Source organism: Psammomys obesus, unplaced genomic scaffold (genome assembly GCF_907164565.1).
Source record: "Psammomys obesus unplaced genomic scaffold, mPsaObe1.curated_primary_1811, whole genome shotgun sequence".
Taxonomy (NCBI): domain Eukaryota; kingdom Metazoa; phylum Chordata; class Mammalia; order Rodentia; family Muridae; genus Psammomys; species Psammomys obesus.
The window spans coordinates 12,186,971-12,204,707 of NW_026590062.1; the positions used below are offsets into that span (position 1 = coordinate 12,186,971).

The following is a 17,737-nucleotide window of genomic DNA, read 5'->3' on the forward strand; positions in this document are numbered from 1 at the left end:
TTAGTTAGTTAGTTAGTTAGTTAGTTAGTTAGTTAGTTAGTTAGTTAATTAGATAGTTAGTTGGTTAGTTAGCTAGTTAGTGACAGGCTTTCTCTGTGTAGCCCTGGTTGTCCTTGTCCGGTTGTCCTGGAACTCACCCTGTAGACCAGCAGGCTGACCTCGAACTCAGAGATACACCTACCTCTGCCTCCTGAGTGCTGGGATTAAAGGTGTGCACCACCACCACCCAGCTTGAACAAACTAATTTTAAGAATGAAAAGAAACCCTATGAAAAGTGTTTCCCAATTGTTGCTATATTCATTTTTGTTTCCTATTTGGAGTTAGAGGGTTTTTGCTGTTTTGTTTTGTTTGACAGGGTCTTACTATGTAGCTCTGGGTATCCTGGAACGTACTATACAGAGAGAGTAAGGCTAGTTTTGAACTCACAAAAATCCACCTGCTCTGTCTTGCTGGTGCTGGGGTTAAACTCCCTGTGCTGAGGTTAAAAGCATTCACCACCACACCTGGCTAGGAGTTATAGAGATTTTAAATCTTCATTTTTCAAGGGCTTCCAGCACCAGGTGCCTCTAGTTCAGATACTTAAAGACCTGCGTGCCAAGAAAGTATGTTCAGTATTTACTGTTTTCATTACTCCTGCTCCAGCACTGAACTAAGGGCTGTGAATAACAAAGCCTGATTTGCAGCCTATGGGAAAACCAGATGTACAAGCCCAGGGCAGCACCACCACCACTGCATTACATCGAGGGTTCCTATACACAAAATAGGCATCTCCATGGCAATTATCAGATGCATCACTGCTCACAGCATGAAGTATCGTACCAACTGAACTTGTTAGAAATGAGGACTTCAAACCTATTGAAGCAATACCTGGGTAGGCTCAGCTTATCTGTGGTTTAATAAGCCACTTGGTGATTCTGATGGGAGCATTTGAGAACCACTATTAAATTACTGATCAAGAAATAAGGAGAAGTTCAACCTCTCAGTCACATGCACATGAATCTTACACAGCTGACCTATACAGCACCTCAGGACTTTGCTTCCTCCGTGGCTCTGTTTCAAGGGTTCTCCCATTTAGAATGTCTTTTCCAAGTCTTCAGCTTTACCTGCTGAAAATCTGCACTTACCTGCCTTCCTAAACCTGCTCAGCTCCTCACCAAGGCAAATGTGTCCATCCTTCAATTCCTATACAATGTGCATTTTGTTTTATCTGTCTGCTATTGTTTATGATAGCCCTGAATCCAGGATAGACTCAAACTTGCTATGTAGCTGAGGATGATCCCCCTGCCTCCATCTCCTGAGTACTAGGATTATATGCATGAACAACCACTTACCAAACTGACTTGTTCACTGGTTAGTGTGTGTGTGTGTGTGTGTGTGTGTGTGTGTGTGTAAGGGCCATGGTGAGTACATGGAAGGTCAGAGGGCAACTTTATAGAGTTAATTCTCTCCTTTCACATTTTTACGTAGATTTCTGAGGATTGAACTCAGGTTGCCAGACTTCTGTGGCAAGTATCTTTAAATATTGAGCCATCTCATCCACCCTGTTTCTGGGGTTTTTAAACAGGATCTCACACTGTCGTAACTGGCTGTAGTAACTCAAACTCATGGCAATTCTCCGTCACTGGTCTTCTAGAGTGCTGGAATTACAGGCACAAACCACCACACACCACTGAATCTGTGTGGTTTTTCATAGCATCTAGCACATTTAGTTGCCTCTGTGTGGACTGTAGATTCTCTTAGAAGAAACTACATTTTGGCCATCTTTATATTTCCTACAACATGTAATAAACAACAGTCACTAAATAAAATAAATGAAAAAAGCTCTAAATTTTTACTGAGATATACCTAGAATGTTTAAAATTGTACTTCCTGCTCACTACAGATAGATGACAGAATAATATTTGATAGACACAAACATATGGAACGTAAAATGTAGCTGGGGAGAAAGAACTGACACCCATAAAAAAAAATAACTAAGCATACAACATTACTTATGAGAAATAACAAACCATGCGACTATCCTGAAAATGTCCTACCAGACCAAAAGAGTAGGCCAGGATGGAAGGGAAAAGCTGGAGAGCAACGTGAGGTGTGTGTGAGCTGGAAGGAAATCTATATTACACCAAACTGGCTAGGAGACAAAGGAAGAGAGAAAGGACAAAGCCTGTGAATTGGACAGTTGAATGAACATCAGAAGATTCTTGTAAGACATTAATTTAAAAGGGCGGGAGAGACGGCTCAGTGGTTAAGAGCACTGTCTACTCTTCCAGAGGTTCTGAGCTCAGTCCCACCAACCACATGGTAGCTTATAACCTTCTATAATGAGATCTGGTGCCCTCTTCTGGCGTGCAGGTGAACATGCAGATAGAACACTCAAATACATAAAAAAATAAATAAGGAAATCCACACCTTTAATCCCAAGGCTCAAGAAGGCAGAGGCAGGCGGATCTCTGAGTTCAAGGCCAGCTGGTCTACGGAGTGAGTTCCAGGACAGCCAGGGCTACACAGAGAAACAGCAATCCACCTGCTTCTGCCTCCCTGGAGTGCTGGGATTCTAGGTGTGTGCCACCATGCCGGGCTGGGACAAGTCTTATGTACTTGAGGCTGGCCTAAAAGTTAATATGTAGCCAAAGATGACCTTGAAGTCCTGTGGCTTCTACCTCTCTAGTGCTGGGATTACAAGCATGCAGAAGTAATTTATCCCAGGACTTTGAGGAGACTGAGGCAAAAAGAAATACAAGTTTGAAATCAGCCTCAGCTACAGAATGAGACCCTACCTTAAAAAAAAACAAACCAGACATGTAAACGGGTGAATGAAATAACCTCACTGATGTGACTCTACAGCACTATCAGCTGTTCCAAAACCTAGGCCAAAATATCTCCAAGTTTCATGGGCGTGCAGCTACTAAACAAAGCAAAATATACCCAAGGCCTGCAGAGAAAGTCCAGCAGTTCCAAAATTAATGACTATGTCACCATATCAAATAATGCCTACCCACAGGAAAGACCTTGTGTGGATGTATATAAACTTCTGAATATATTTATTAGTTAGTCACATCATAGGCTAAGACCTGTGATGCCAGAAATTGGGAGAAAAAAGTAGGATAGAAATTAGTTCTAGGCTAGCTACAGGTATACAGTGAGATCCTGCTTCAAAAAACCAGGCATTGGTGGTGGACACCTTTAATCTCAGTACTTGAGAGGCAGAGGCAGATGGATCTCTATGAGTTCAAGGCCACCCTGGTCTACAGAGGGAGTTCCAGGACAACCAGAGCTGCACAAAGAAACCCTCTCTCGAAAAACAACCAAAAAAAAAAAAAAAAAAGAAAAAGAAAAAAGCCAAAAAGAGAAGAGACCTCTTTCCAAGAAAAAAGATCACCATTGCTTTATGTTTTATAGCCTTGCTTTCCAAACAATATCATTGTGTGTTTGTATCTGTGTCATGTTTCTGTGTGTACATAGTATATGTATATCTATGTGTGTGTGCATAACCTGTTTTGCATTTATAATAACGAATGATGTCTTATAGTTATTTTTTCAAGCCAAGAACTATTTGTAAAATGTTTATCTTTAGAACTTACATCAGCTCTGAAAAGTTAAAAATAGCTGTTTTGCTTGTACTCTTAAAAGAAGCAGGAAGATGATCTACTTCCAAGCACCAGGCAGTACCAGAGCATGAGAGACTCTTCAGCTATACAAATCCCTTCTCACTCCCTCCTCCTCCATAAAGGTTTACACTTCCGCCCCCAAACAGACAAGTACGCTGCTCAACATCAACACTAAAGAAACTCTTTTTCTGTCCTGTGTGAACTCTGAATTATCTGGAGAGACTAAGGCAGACCTGAAATTTTTTTGAGCTAGATTAATATCATAAGCTTGAAATTTAACTCAGATCTGATCCAGAACTCAGGGGCAAAGGAGCAAGATTTTTATTTCAAAGAAGCAGACAGCCTTAGAGGACCTATCCTCAAGTTAAAAAAAAAAAAAAAGGTATGCTTTATATTCCTTAAGGTGTTAGTTCTGCTCCCAGTTATGAGTCTAGAAAGTAAGATATTCTTCTATTCCAGAAGTGTCCATCCTCTAGGAAGTCACACTTTGGTCCACATTTGTCTTTTGGGTGTATGTGTTTATGTATATGTGTGTATGTATGTGTGTTGTGTTATGTTGTTTATTTGGAGTTGTTTGTTTGCTTTTCAAATATTCCTTTTTTTTTATTACGTGTGTGTGTATGTGTGTGTGTGTGTGAACACTGAGTGTAGGTACCTTCAGAGATCAAAGGTATCAGATCCCCATTGAACTGGTATTGTAGGCAGGTATGAGCTGGGAACCAAACTCTGATTCTTAATAAGAGCAGTACATGCTCTTAAACACTAAGCTATCTCTCTAGTTCCTTGTTTGCTTTACGAAAAAAATTACCACTTGGATGACAGAAGCAGGCAGATATCTGAGTTCAAGGCCAGCCTGGTCTACAAAGCAAGTCCAGGACAGTCAAGGCTACACAGAGAAATCCTGCCTTGAAAAACAAAACAAAACAATTACATTTATTTATTGGGGGGGGGGGCATGCATGTCACAGCATATGTGTGGAAGTCTTGCTGGAGTCAGCTCGCTGCTTTCACCATATGGATTCCAGGGCATCTAACCCGGTTCACCTTTGGCAGAAAGGACCTTTACCTGCTGAGCCATCTCCAAAGCCCCTAGCTTTTGTTCTGAGACAAGCAAGGTAAGCTATGGCCTACGCCACCCTGGAACTTCTGGTGATCTTCTTTCCTCAGCCTCCCAAGGCTCTGGGATTCTAGGTGTAGGCAATCACCCCCAGCTTTGGTGCACACAGTGTATAGATAGGTACAGCTTCACTATCTAGACAAGAACAGCTAGAGGATGCTTCTAACCAGGAGAACAGCACCCATGTTCAGCAAGTACCACAGTTTCAAGAATTCCAGGTCTCTATTTTCCTCAGATACAACCTGTCTCGCTAAATTTCGGACATGAAATTACAGAAAAATAGTCTTCAAGTCTAAACAAAATTTTAAAAAATAAGCATTTATGGTGTACTCCTTTTAACAGGTAATCACCTAAAACCTGCCTCATAAAAGTAAAAACAGGAGTACTCAGGCCAGAGAGATGGCTCAGCGTTAAGAGCACTCAACTATTTTGGCAGAGGACCCAGGTTTGGTTCCCAGAATCCACAAGGTGGCTCACAGTGGTTTGTAATTCCAGTTTCAAAGACTCCCTTTTTACCTCCTTGGGCTCCTGCATACACATGGTATACATATATTCACTCAGGCTTATGCATATAGACAATCAGAATTTTCTTTAAAAAACTAGAATATTCAAAACATGCAGATAAACATTTCTTGCAGCAGAAAAGAATGGGTGAGTTAGCATTCTTTTTTTTTTTTTTTTAACTACCATAACCCTGCTAAGCAAGTGCTATGCTTACATCCTCAGCCCAATTATTTAGATCTGAAAAACAAACCAAAAAACAAAAACAAACGAACAAAACAAACAAACAACAACAAAAAAAAAACTATGAAACTCCAATAATTACTACGTCTCAAAGCTTGGATGTGAGGTTAGTGTCACTTAACATTTTTTTCTGCAAAGCACAAAAAGTTGTCACTGTTCTAGCTGCCAGGAAACTACTATTTCAGGACATCTTTGAAGCTGCTCCATCTGCTCATACTTGTCACCATGTAACCCATCTTAGCAACCAGTCAAGGAGATCTTATAAAGATAAGTTCAAAACCTAAAGCCAGTTCTAGTTTCCCAACATAAACATATCTGCAAATACAGAGGTGCTTTTCATGAAAAGATCTAATCTAGGGGCTAGAGTGAAGGCTCAATAGTTAAAATCACTGCTGCTCTTGCAGAGGACCTGGGTTCAGTTCCCAGCACCCACAAGGTTCTAACTCTAGCTCCAGGGTATGTAAGTCCCTCTTCTGAGCTCCACAGGCATGAGGCACACACATGATGCACAGATATACACAAAGACAAAACACTCATGCACATAAAAATAAATGTCTTTAAAATATTCTTTTAAAAAATTATCTAAAACCATTTACGTATTTTCCTGGTCAAAATTCACCTCTAATTAGCAATTTCAGGGTTTTTGCTTGCTGGCTTCCTTCCTGTTTTCTAATAATCTCAAATAACCCCGCACTTGATATGTAGCTAAGGCTGGATTTGAACTCCTGACCCTCCTTATCTGAATCCTAACTCCCTGGAAGATATAATTTCAAGTTTCTATAGCCTGTGTATATAAGTTATCTCATGGGAGAAATAAGGGAGCACATAGGACAGTACCGTAAAAAGCACAGTCTACTAGACATGGTGGCCCACACTCATCCTAGCACTGATGACACTGAGAGATGAGTCACAGTTCAGGTCCAGTCTGGGCTACAGACCCCATCCCAAAACACAAAGCACCAGCCAGCAGGGCTACACAGAAACTCAAACACACACACACACACACACACACACACACACAAACAGCATAGTGGCATAAGCCTCTAATCCAAGCCTTTAAGAGACAGAAACAAGAGAATCATGAGTTCAAGGCTAGCCTGAGATATACATCAAGTTCAAAGCGAGACTATGAACTTTTTTGAGACTATGTCTCAAAAAAAATTACTTGGAGATTCCAAGACTTAATTCCCACTTTATTTTTTGTTTTGTTTTGTTTTCTGAGCCAGTGTTTTTCTATTATGTAGCTCTGGCTGTCCTGGAACTTGCTACATACATCAGAGATCTACCTGCCTCTGCCTCCCAAGTGCTAGAATTAAAGGCATGGGCCACCACACTCAGCTTTTACTTAAATATAATATAGGAGGTGATAGGAGATGACAATTCATCAAGTATTTGTTTCAGGCATCTAGGAACATAAAGGAACATAAACATTTTTTTGTTTGTTTGTTTCTGTTTAAGAACTTTCCCCCCTGTAGTGCTAATGACTGTGAAAGATAACCACTCTACCAATGAGATAATTCCTCCAACCCCATGATACTTTTGTTTGCTCAAAGAACAAGCAAAGAGGTGCATGACTGTAATCCCAGGACTGGAAAGGGAATGTCACAAGTTTGAGGCCAGCCTGAATTACCTATGGTGTTCCAAGCCAGCCAGGGTAAGACCTAAGAAAATCCTATGTTAATGTTCAGCGACTACCTTCCGGGGATCTGCATGAACTCACACTGGCTCTCGAAGCTCCAGCTGTAAAGCAACAATCAAAACCCAAGGCTGACAACTCAGCTGTGATGTGTCTGAACTTAAGTCTGTGGATCATAAATTATTTATACTCCTGATAACTAGGAGTTATCTGGAATGGGTCTAGCCATTCCAAATTGTTGTTGCTTGGTGCTACAGACATATTTTCATAGAACTAAAAATGTTATGTCAATTTGTGGGAAAATTTGGTGGTAAATTGCATAACAGAGCACTGACAACACGCATAGCCACCAGGAGTGAAAAAACTGCTGCTTATCTTCTGAGCTTTCTACTTTTCACTATCCTGCCGAGGATAGCTATAATGATTTTCTTACCACGATATAATTCTTCAAATTGTATAATTTAAATACATGAGTATAAAACACAGAGACATCCACATAACTGTAAAAAATTCAACCCAACCCAAATCAGCTAATAGAGAACAAACTGGTACCTCATGGTGTCTATGGAATCAGGACAGGCCTCAGCTTATATCATCCCAGAAGCTACGCAATATTTTGAACCAACTGGTTGTGAGGTCACATGGTGACCTCACAAATGAGAATTCTGATGTTGGTCTGCCACTCCAGCCTTACTACTTTAAAGAAGAAAAAAAGAGAAGGTTCCAAAATCCTGAACCTGGAGCTGATGACAAAAGGATATGTACTTTGTCTCAGGATGTCCTCCTCCCACCAGACAGCAGCATCTTCTGCTGCTGAGTGGCAGAAGCAACACAGGTGAGCATGCACATGTGCATACACACACACACACACACACACACACACACACACACACACACACTTAAGAGCTCAACACCAGTAACACAGGGACACAGTCTTCTGGTTTACACATTGTTCTTTTGGTTCAGCTACAAACACTGTTTTCTATTGTGTCCTGAAAAATCAGGCTACGATGAAAAATTCTGAAAATTGAGTAGGAAGTAAATCACAAGCTAAAGTAACCACTGCCCATTCCTTGCCACTCAGACATACTGGAAAGCCACCAGTCCTAATATTCCCTGTTTACCAAGCAAGTGGAATGAAGATTACAATGTAGAAGGAGTTCATTTTCATTTTTAAAATGCCAAAAGTGCCTGCAGCCTCCATGTAGCTCTGGAATATCAGATCTTACTAGAAGAAGGCAAAATGGCCAGCTGCTTGCCATGTCCCCTTCTTCTGACTTTTAGAGCTTACAACCCAGAATAAAGGTAATGTCTCTCTTTGTTTCATCTTAAGGTTTCCTAAGGGTCTCCTCTGGAGCTCTATGTGCTTTGAAATGGAGGCGATGCTCAAAGTCATACCCTCCTTTCAGGGTCTTGGGATTACAGGCACAAGCCACTGCATCGCATTCAATCTGCATTTCTTTCATTCTGGCAGCACAGAGAAGTGAGCCCAGGGCACCCTGAGTATCAACAGGCCAACACTGCCACTGAGCTAAACCTCCAGTTCTGAAATGTCCGTTATAGTTTTTTTCCTCTTGCACTCTATTTCTCAGTAAGGACTCATGTAGAGGGTACGAGAGATGACACAATAATTAAAAGCACTGGCAGCTCTTCCAAGACCCAGGTTTGATTCTCAGCACCCACACGGCAGCTCACAGCTGTCTTTAACTCCAGTTGCATGGGAGATAGCATCTTCTTCTGGCCTCTGCAGTCCCTGCACATATGTGGTACACAAGCATATACATGTAGGCAAAACACTAAACAAAAATAAATAAATCTTTTTTAAACAGTCTCGAGGCTGGCTTAAAATGTCCCATATAACTAAGGATGACCTTAAACTTCTGATCCTCCCACTTCCGTCTCCTGAGTGCTGAAATTGTAGCTGTGCACCACATGCTCCATTTACTGTTTGATTTATTTTATGTGTGAGTATTTTGCCCACATGTATGCATGTGCACCAAATGCACTGCAATGCCAGGTACCCAAGGAGATGAGAAGAGACATCAGATTCCCTTGAAGTCAAATAAGAGATGGCTGTGAAATACATGTAGGTACTGCGAACCAAACCCAAGTCCACTGAAAGAACAAGAGCTGTTAGCCAATGAACCATCTCTCCTGCCCTTCTTTTGCTATCTCTAAACTTTCTTAGATTAGAAGGAACTCTAACAAAGGATTAATAATAATCTCTAGATAATGATGGATTGTTGGTAGCTTTGATTCTTTGTGTGTTTTAGTTCTCATATTTAATGAGTGGGTAAAATAAACTTCAAAGGCAGGGATAAAAATATAAGGTTTTGGGGCTGGAAAGATGGCTCAGTTGTTAAGTGCACTAGCTGCTCTTCCAGAGGACCTGAGTTCAATTCCCAGCACCCACATGGTAGCTCCTAGCTGTCTGTAGCTCCTGGTCCAGGGTATCTGACACCTGCCACACACACACATGTACACGCAGTCAAAAGACCAATGCACATAAAATACAAATAAATAAGCTTAAAAAAAAATATATATATATATATATATATATATATATATATATATATATATATATGGTTTTCTGATCCAAGGCAAATGAAAACTACTCAGTTTTCTGGGGTTTTGTTTTTGTTTCTCTGTGTAGCCTTGGCTGTCCTGGACTCCCTTTGTAGGCCAGGTTGGCCTCAAACTTACAGAGATCTGGATGCCTCTCCCTCCCTGAGTGCTGGGATCACAGTCATGGGCCGCTGCACCCAGCTTGTTTTGCTTTCTTATTACATTTATCCACAGTGGAAGAGTACAACTTGTAAAGTCAGCTCTCACCTTCCTTGCACTACAGGGACTGAACTCCAGGGAGAAGGACACTTGCCCACCGAGCTAGCTTGCTTTGCTCTTTCTACCCAGGACTTGACTGAAGACAAAGCGTAATCAGTGGGCATGCCAGGAGCCAGTACCTGGCCTGTCCATTCACAAGGCCTATTTTGCTTTCTCCTTCTCCCTGGACTCAGACCACATTTCCCAGCTTCCTTGGCAGTTTAGTCAACCACATGACTGAATTCTACCCAACTGAATTAAAGAAGCATGACAGCAGTGAGCCATTTCTAGGCCTAGAGCACATGCAGTTGCCACTATCTCTGTCCTTCTAATGGCAAGAAAGAGATAAGCACAGCACCCCTGGAAGCACCTGGTAAAGACGGCAGACTAGCTGGACGGGACGGACACACACCTCTTTGAATTACTGCTCCCCGCTTTCCCATCAGAGTGCATCTCTCCTGAGGTTGGGGTTGTAGCCCAGTTCATAGTATTGGCTTATTGTGCTTGAAGCACCATATAAACAGGGTGTCCTCGCACACACCTGTGACTCCAGCACTAAGGGGAGAGGGCATAGAGGCAGGAAAATCAGTTGTTTAAGTCATCTTTGACTATATAGCGTGTTCAAAGCCAGGCTGGAATACATAGTGAGACCCTGTCTAAAAAAATTAAAATAAAATAGAAAGAGGAAGCAGGGAGGAGAAAGATTGATTTGAAAAACATAAAATTATATTCTTTTTTCAGTAAAGCAAGAAGGCATTTTCTGGCAAGACCAAATTATGTGTGAAAAGCCATGTTGCTTTGATTACCACAGGATTGATAATGGGTAGCTCTCTGCTGCAGCTGGACAATGATACTATTCCCTCTACTTTCGTATGTCTGAAATTTTCCGTAAGTAAAAAGTTTTATTATATAAGATATCTATTTTAGTAAAATCAACCTCCCTCATTCTCTGTGACTTGATACCACAAAAAAACTAAATCTACAATTCATCAAAACAGTTTCCCAAACAAGAATAAAAACTTATACTCAAATTAAAAAACAAAAACAAAAACAAAAAAAAAAACATTTCCTTTTGAAACAAAGCCTTGCTATGTGTAGGAAAGGCGAGCCCTGAATTCACAGCAGCCCAGAGTGTTGGAGTTACAGGCATATTCACCATCACACCAGCAGAGGATCAAACATGGCTTTGAGCACGTTTGGCAGGCACTTTACCAATTAAGCCACATTCTCAGCCCCAAACACTTGTTTAAACTGTCATGCCTCAAACCAGGCATGGGCATCTTGTGCCTAAAATTTGCAGCACATATAATACTAAAACAGGAGGATCAGAAGTTCAAGGCTGGTCTTGGCTAAGTAGTATTTCAAGGCCAGCCTGGGCTACTTGAAAACCTGTCCTAAAACAAAACAAAAAACCCAAACAGAGTCTTGACTAAAAAAAATAAAGTATGAGAAGCTGGATTGGGAAATGGGTCATACAAGTTCTGTCTCAGTTAACTGACTTGGGAAATTTTATCTAACCCTTACCGGACCTCAGTATTCTCACTTATAACCTGAGGCTACTAATCAATTAATATTCACTTTTAATTTCACCCTTTTGGGGGTTCTACCAATGGTTTAGATTTCAATCCCAGTAAGGGAAAGGGAAAGGATTCAAAAGTGATTTTGACTCTGTCTTTGCCGAAGTAAAACTACTCTCATCAGCAGCATGATAAGATCACTTCTGCTGTAGTTCCTGGCACTCCTAGTGCAACAGTGAACTGCCCGGAGCAAACCACACTCCACAGTTCAGCTCAGATTCTTTGCGGGCGACTCTTTCCATTTGTAAACTGCAAACACCTCTTTACTCTAAACCTGAGATTTCTGGTGGGAGGCAAAGGACAGTTAAAGAATTTGCATAGAATTTTTACCTGCCAGGAATGGGAGTTTAAAACTAAGCTTCTACAATCAGGCTGGGGTAGAAGCTCAAATCTCAACCCAGCTGGACATAGGAACAGGGTTCAGCCTCTTACCTGGAGAGAGCTGCACTCTGAAGATTCTGTTTACACTACCCATGAACCAGGGCTCTGGGAAAGGAGTCTAGCTGGAGAGAGTCCCGCTGATGATTCAAGTCAAGCTTGACAGGAAAAGTCAGACTCTGTTCTAATACTAGCTCCCTGGTCCTGGGCAGTCCATTCACAGCTTACTCCTGTCCCCCAAGTCATGGTTATGTAAGTGTGGTTACGTGGTTAATGCTGTGTCACTTGCTGCCCCCCCCCTTCACCCCCAACACAGAAGAGGCAATGTAACCCGAGCTGCTGGGCCACGGCCACAGAAAACACTGAGACAACACTGGGTAGCTTTCCAAATGCCTTGCATCTCACCGAATGAAAGGCAGCTTATACCATTCGTTTTTCTTCTTTCAGTTTTGTTCATGCATATTGGAATGACAGAATTGAAAGGTATTGGTATAGTTTATTTAGCTCAATGACAAGGGTCAAGTATTACTGCTTCAGGGCAGGCTATCAAAACCCAATCAACAAGTGCATAGGTGTGCTTAGGATCACCTTAACCATCTCACTTCCTAGCTGAGTAGAGCTTGACCCTAAGGGTGGGAAATGCAGGGTCAGACCTGTACAGAACCCTTTACACACGCCACCCACCCTCTACTGCCACACAAAGGTTTCTAGGGGTGGGGGAGGGGTGGTCACAGGACTGACTGTGAAAAAACAGGAGAGACTGGAGAGATGGCTGGAGGGTTAGGGATTAAAAGTACATACTGTTCTTGCAGAGGACTTGAGTTCAATTTTCTGAACCCATGTCAGGGAACCAACTGCCTGTAACTCTAGCTCCAGGGGATCTGATGTCTCTAGCCTCTGCAAGCCCTTGTACTCCTACACATACTTGAGCCCCCCACCCCCACCCCTGCCATACACACATACAAAGAATTTTTTTAATAGAAATAAAAAGGGTCAGGTGTGGTGACACACACCTCTAATCCCAGCACTCCAAAGGCAGAGGCTGACACAGATCTTTGTGCATTCGAAACCAGCCCAGCCTATCCAGTGAGTTCTAGGACAGCCAGGGCTATGTAGAGAGACCCTGTCTCAGAAAAATAAAAAACAAAAATAAAGCCCAAAATACGAGGAGGCACAGGCCAAGAGCAATTGTCTCTTCTGACTATTCTCCAGCCCACCTCTTTCTTTTCTGAGCTGCTAGGACTATAGGGCAGGACTCTGCTTGCTTAGTAACAAACCACAGTCCCAGTCTTGTTTGTATTTCATTCAGAGACTAAGGAAGATTTGGCTTGCCATGCTTCCAAACAAAATTGTAAGATTATTTGGTCCACAACAGATTTTTTTTTAAAGATTTTATCCATTATGTATACAATGTTCTGTCTGCTTTTACACCTGCATGCTAGAAAAGGACACCAGATCTCATTATAGATGGTTGTGAGCCACCGCCATGTGGGTGCTGGGAATTGAACTCAAGACCTCTGGAAGAGCAGCCAGTGCTCTTAACCTCTGAGCCATCTCTCTAGGCCCACAATAGATTTTTTTTTTAAGTATTGAATTGACTCAATATCAAAACAAGAACCCAAAAAATAATGCTGAATGATGCAAAAAACTGAAGTGTCAAGTAAAACTATATCTTGCCTCATGAGCCACTGATGAAGATGGTGGCATTGGTTTCCCAGTGCTTGGAGCATCTTTTTAACACTAGGCCAATGAAGCTATGAGCAAATGATTCATTGAACTGCTGTAAGTCTTAAATCAGATAAGTATATCTGTTGACACGGCTGTACCTTCTAGAATATCATTAGACAATATCCAACAGCAAGAGAAATAAGTAAGTCCGGATTCTCTAGTAACCAAATTATTAAATTAAAAAGAAACATGGGCAGGGTGATTAATCCCAGGTAGAGACAGGCAGGCCTCTATGAGTTCAAGGCCAGCTTGGTCTATCTAGTGAGTTCTAGGAAAAGCAAAGACTGTAAAAAATTTTAAAAGAAACAAGCAAAAATTTAAAAGAAACAAGCTAAAAGATGTTTTTAGCCCAATAAATCTAAGCTACTATTTCAAAACATACTCAAGGACCAACAAGATGGGCTCATTGAGTAAAAGCACTTGCCACTAATCCAAGGACTCGAGTTGGACCCCTAGGATCCACATAATAGAAAGAGAAAGAACAGACTTCTGCAAGCTATCCTCTGACCACACACACACGAGCCATATGTGCATGAGTATGTAAAAAAAAAAAAAAAAAAAAGCGAAATCACTATACAATTAACATTTTTCTCATACCAGTTCTTTGAAATCGACTGTGTACTCATGCTTACAACACATCCCAATTTGGACTTGCTATGTTTCAAATGCTCAAAAGACTCATGTGGGTCATGTCCAGATATATGCCTGTAATCACAGATATATGGAAAGTTGAGGCAAGAGGATTGCTTGAGCGCTGAAGTTCATGACTGACCTAGGCAACATAGCAAGACTTCATATCAAAAGAAAAAAAATGGCAGAGGATATACATAATATATATTTAAGATGGTAAATAAGATCTTTCTGTTTTTGTCATCAGATAGGTAATCTTTTCCACTCTATGTGAGGAAAAGGGCAGAGAGATGCAAAACTGAAATATAAAACTGAGTAATTTAATTGCTGTTAGGACAAAAGAAAGAAAGGAAAAAGTGCACTGGCTGTAAGAGGGCTTGAAAGCGTCTGACAGGTGACACATAGCACATAAAGAAGTCTCGAGGAAAGCACAAGGCATGCCCGATTAGCTGGCAGCTCAGCACTGAGAGTTTGAAAACACACCCATAAAAAACTCAAAGCAAAAGACAGAGTGAATTACAAAGGAAAAATTTATTAAGTATGTCTCAAGATAGAAGGAAGAACTCCAAGAACGAGTAAGTGACCTGCAGAATTCAAGCAAACAGCAGGAGGCAGTAAGTTCAGAGAGAGAGCAGTGAGCACAGCCTACTGAAGCACTATTAGAGTAGCTTTTCTGTCTTTCTAATCTGGAAACCATACAGAATCAAGGAATGTGCTAAAGAAAAGAGACTTCATGGTTACAGAAGAAACTACAGACGAGCCAGAACAGTGGGACACACCTCTAATCCCACCACTCGGGAGGAGCAGTGGGGGACACCTCTAATCCCACCACTCAGGAGGCAGAGGCAAGTGACTCTGGGTTACAGGCCAGCCTGGTCCACAGAGTGAGTTCCAGGACAGTCAGGGCCACACAGAGAAACCCTGTCTCAAAAAGACCAAAACACACAGAAAGAAAGGGGGGGGGGGAAGGAAGGAAGGAAGGAAAGAAAGAAAGAGAGAAAGAGAGAAAGAGAGAAAGAAAGAAAGAAAGAAAGAAAGAAAGAGAGGAAGAGAAAGAGAAAGAAAAAGAAAGAAAGAAAGAAAGAAAGAAAGAAGAAAGAAAGAAAGAAAGAAAGAAAGAAAGAAAGAAAGAAAGAAAGAAAGAAGAAAGAAAAAGAAAGAAAGGTAAAAGAACATGGCCAAGATATCTATGATTCGGGGCTGGAGAGATGGATCAGAGGAAAAGAGCACTGCCTGCCTTTCCGCAGGTCCTGAGTTCAATTCCCAGCAACCACATGGTGGCTCACAACCATCTGCAATGAGATCTTGTGCCATCTTCTGGTGTACAGGTGTGCATGCATCGTATACATAATAAATAAATAAATCTTTAAAAAAAAAGATATCTATGATTCATGTCTTACTAATCTGCTCCCTCAGTATCCCTAACTCTCATAGACTGCCTTTGACTTAGAAAGAGCCTGTTATTGACCATTTGAAATATTTGTAAAACGTAGCTCCTGGCCATGACACACCTGTAAGCCCATCATTAGGGAGGCTAAGACAGAAAATGGTGATTTCAAGACTATCTTTACATAGGCCAGCATGGATTACAATGAGAATGCATTACAATGAAGACCCAGAGAAGAAAAAGAGAATCTAGTTCACCTAGAGCAGTAGTTCTCAATCTTCTTGATGCTCCAACCCTTTAATACAGTTCCTCATGTTATAGTGATCCCCGACCATAACATTATTTTTGTTGCTACTTCATATAATTATAATTTCACTACTGTTATAAATCATAACATAAATATCTGGGTTTTCTGCTGGTCTTAGGTGACCACCGTAAAAGGGTTCCCCACAGTTTGAAAACTGCTGATTTAGAGCCTACTGGACTTCCAAATGGAGACAGAATATCCCTCCCTGTGCACACTTAGACAGAGAGGCCAAATGACATAACAGTAAAACCGGCCACTGTTTGTCACAACCACATTATTGTGGCTCAGAGAGCAAAACCACAAGATACAGAGAGAGCAGAATCTACACGAGCTAAAATATCTGGAGGGGGAGGGATCTCAGCCACTGAGAACCATAAAGGGTGACAATAAGCCACCATAAGCCATCATTTACACTGAACTCTCAGAAGCTTGTTCCTTGAACAGGAAAAAATGTGTGATGTCACTGAACACAATTAGAGCAAGGCCATAAAAGTGCCACTGTTTCAAACCAATGTAATAACCAGTGACATTGACCAAAAAGAAAATAATGCTGGACACTAGAGCCTGGGTTTCAGCAGCAATGAAATAAAGTTTTAAATGTGGGTAGGATGGTCTTGGTTAGATAGAGAGGTCACAAATTTCTGTCCCTTTTTAAAATAGTTTTTAAAAGATTCATCTATTTTACTTTATTTACTTTGTGTGTGAGTTTCTAAATGTATGTATCTCACTTGGCTCCCCAAGTGCTGTGGTTACGGGTGTGTGCCTCTGTGTCCAGCTCTGGGTGGTCTTCTTACATGTATGTCTGTGTACCATGTGTGTGCCAAATGTCCATGAAGGCAAGAAGAGAGATCTCCTAGGATGGATTTACAGTGCTTGTGAGCTAGCATGTCAATGCTGAGAATTGAACCCTGGTCCTCTGGAAGAGCAGCCAGTGCTCTTAACCATTGAACTTCCTCTAGCTGGGCATTTTCTTGATTAATGAATGATTGATTTGGGGAGAAGGCAGGTCATTGTGGGCATTGCCACCCCTGGGCAAGGGGTGATGGGTGATATAAGGAAGTAAGCTGAGCAAGCCATAAGAAGCAAGCCAGTAAGGAGTGTTCCTCTATGGCCTCTGCTTCAGTTCATGCCTTCAGGTTCCTGCCTTGATTGAGCTCCTGCTCTGGCTTCTCTTGGTGATGGACTGTGAACTGTAAGCTAAATAAACACTTTTCTCCTTGTGTTACTTTTGGTCATGATGTTTTATCACATCAGTAGAAAGCAAACTAAGATAGTTTTGGTAACAGAAAACAACCCAGAGTGATGGCTTCTGAGATTATGGGAGTATTTTATTGACTAGGATACTTCTTTGAGTTCCTTGCTCATGAATCCAGGGAGAGGACAGCACTTGGTGCCATTCAGAGGTTACAAAATGCTGTTTGAGTTTCACAGTGGCTGAAGGTGGTTAAGGAATTATCAGTATCTGTCTATAAGAGTGGCCTGCAATGCCTTATTAGTTACTAACTGTTTAGCAACCTATCTGATACTCAGGACACACTACTCCCAGATTATCAGGATCTTTCCAGGGTGAAGATGGTAAGAAAACATGTTTTTACACACAGGTGTAAAAACAGGTGGCTGCTTTTACTCTAACCCCTGGCTTTCTAGAGTTAGAGTAAGGAAGTTCAATAAAGACACAGTAGTAAACACGGAGAGTTATAGAACTAAATGGAAATACAGACAGTGGACATGTAGCACCATGGTTAAAGTTGGGTTTTGTGTGTGTGTGTGTGTGTGTGTGTGTGTGTGTGTGTGTGTGTGTGT

The 17,737-nt window shown here is 41.4% G+C and overlaps 1 protein-coding gene across 4 annotated transcripts in view; it reads right to left on the reverse strand.

The window, feature by feature from the left end:
• The window catches only part of Clip1 (CAP-Gly domain containing linker protein 1), a 117,001-nt gene that overhangs the window by 84,484 nt on the left and 14,780 nt on the right, over positions 1-17,737 (reverse strand). The gene's annotated exons all lie outside the window — the stretch shown is intronic.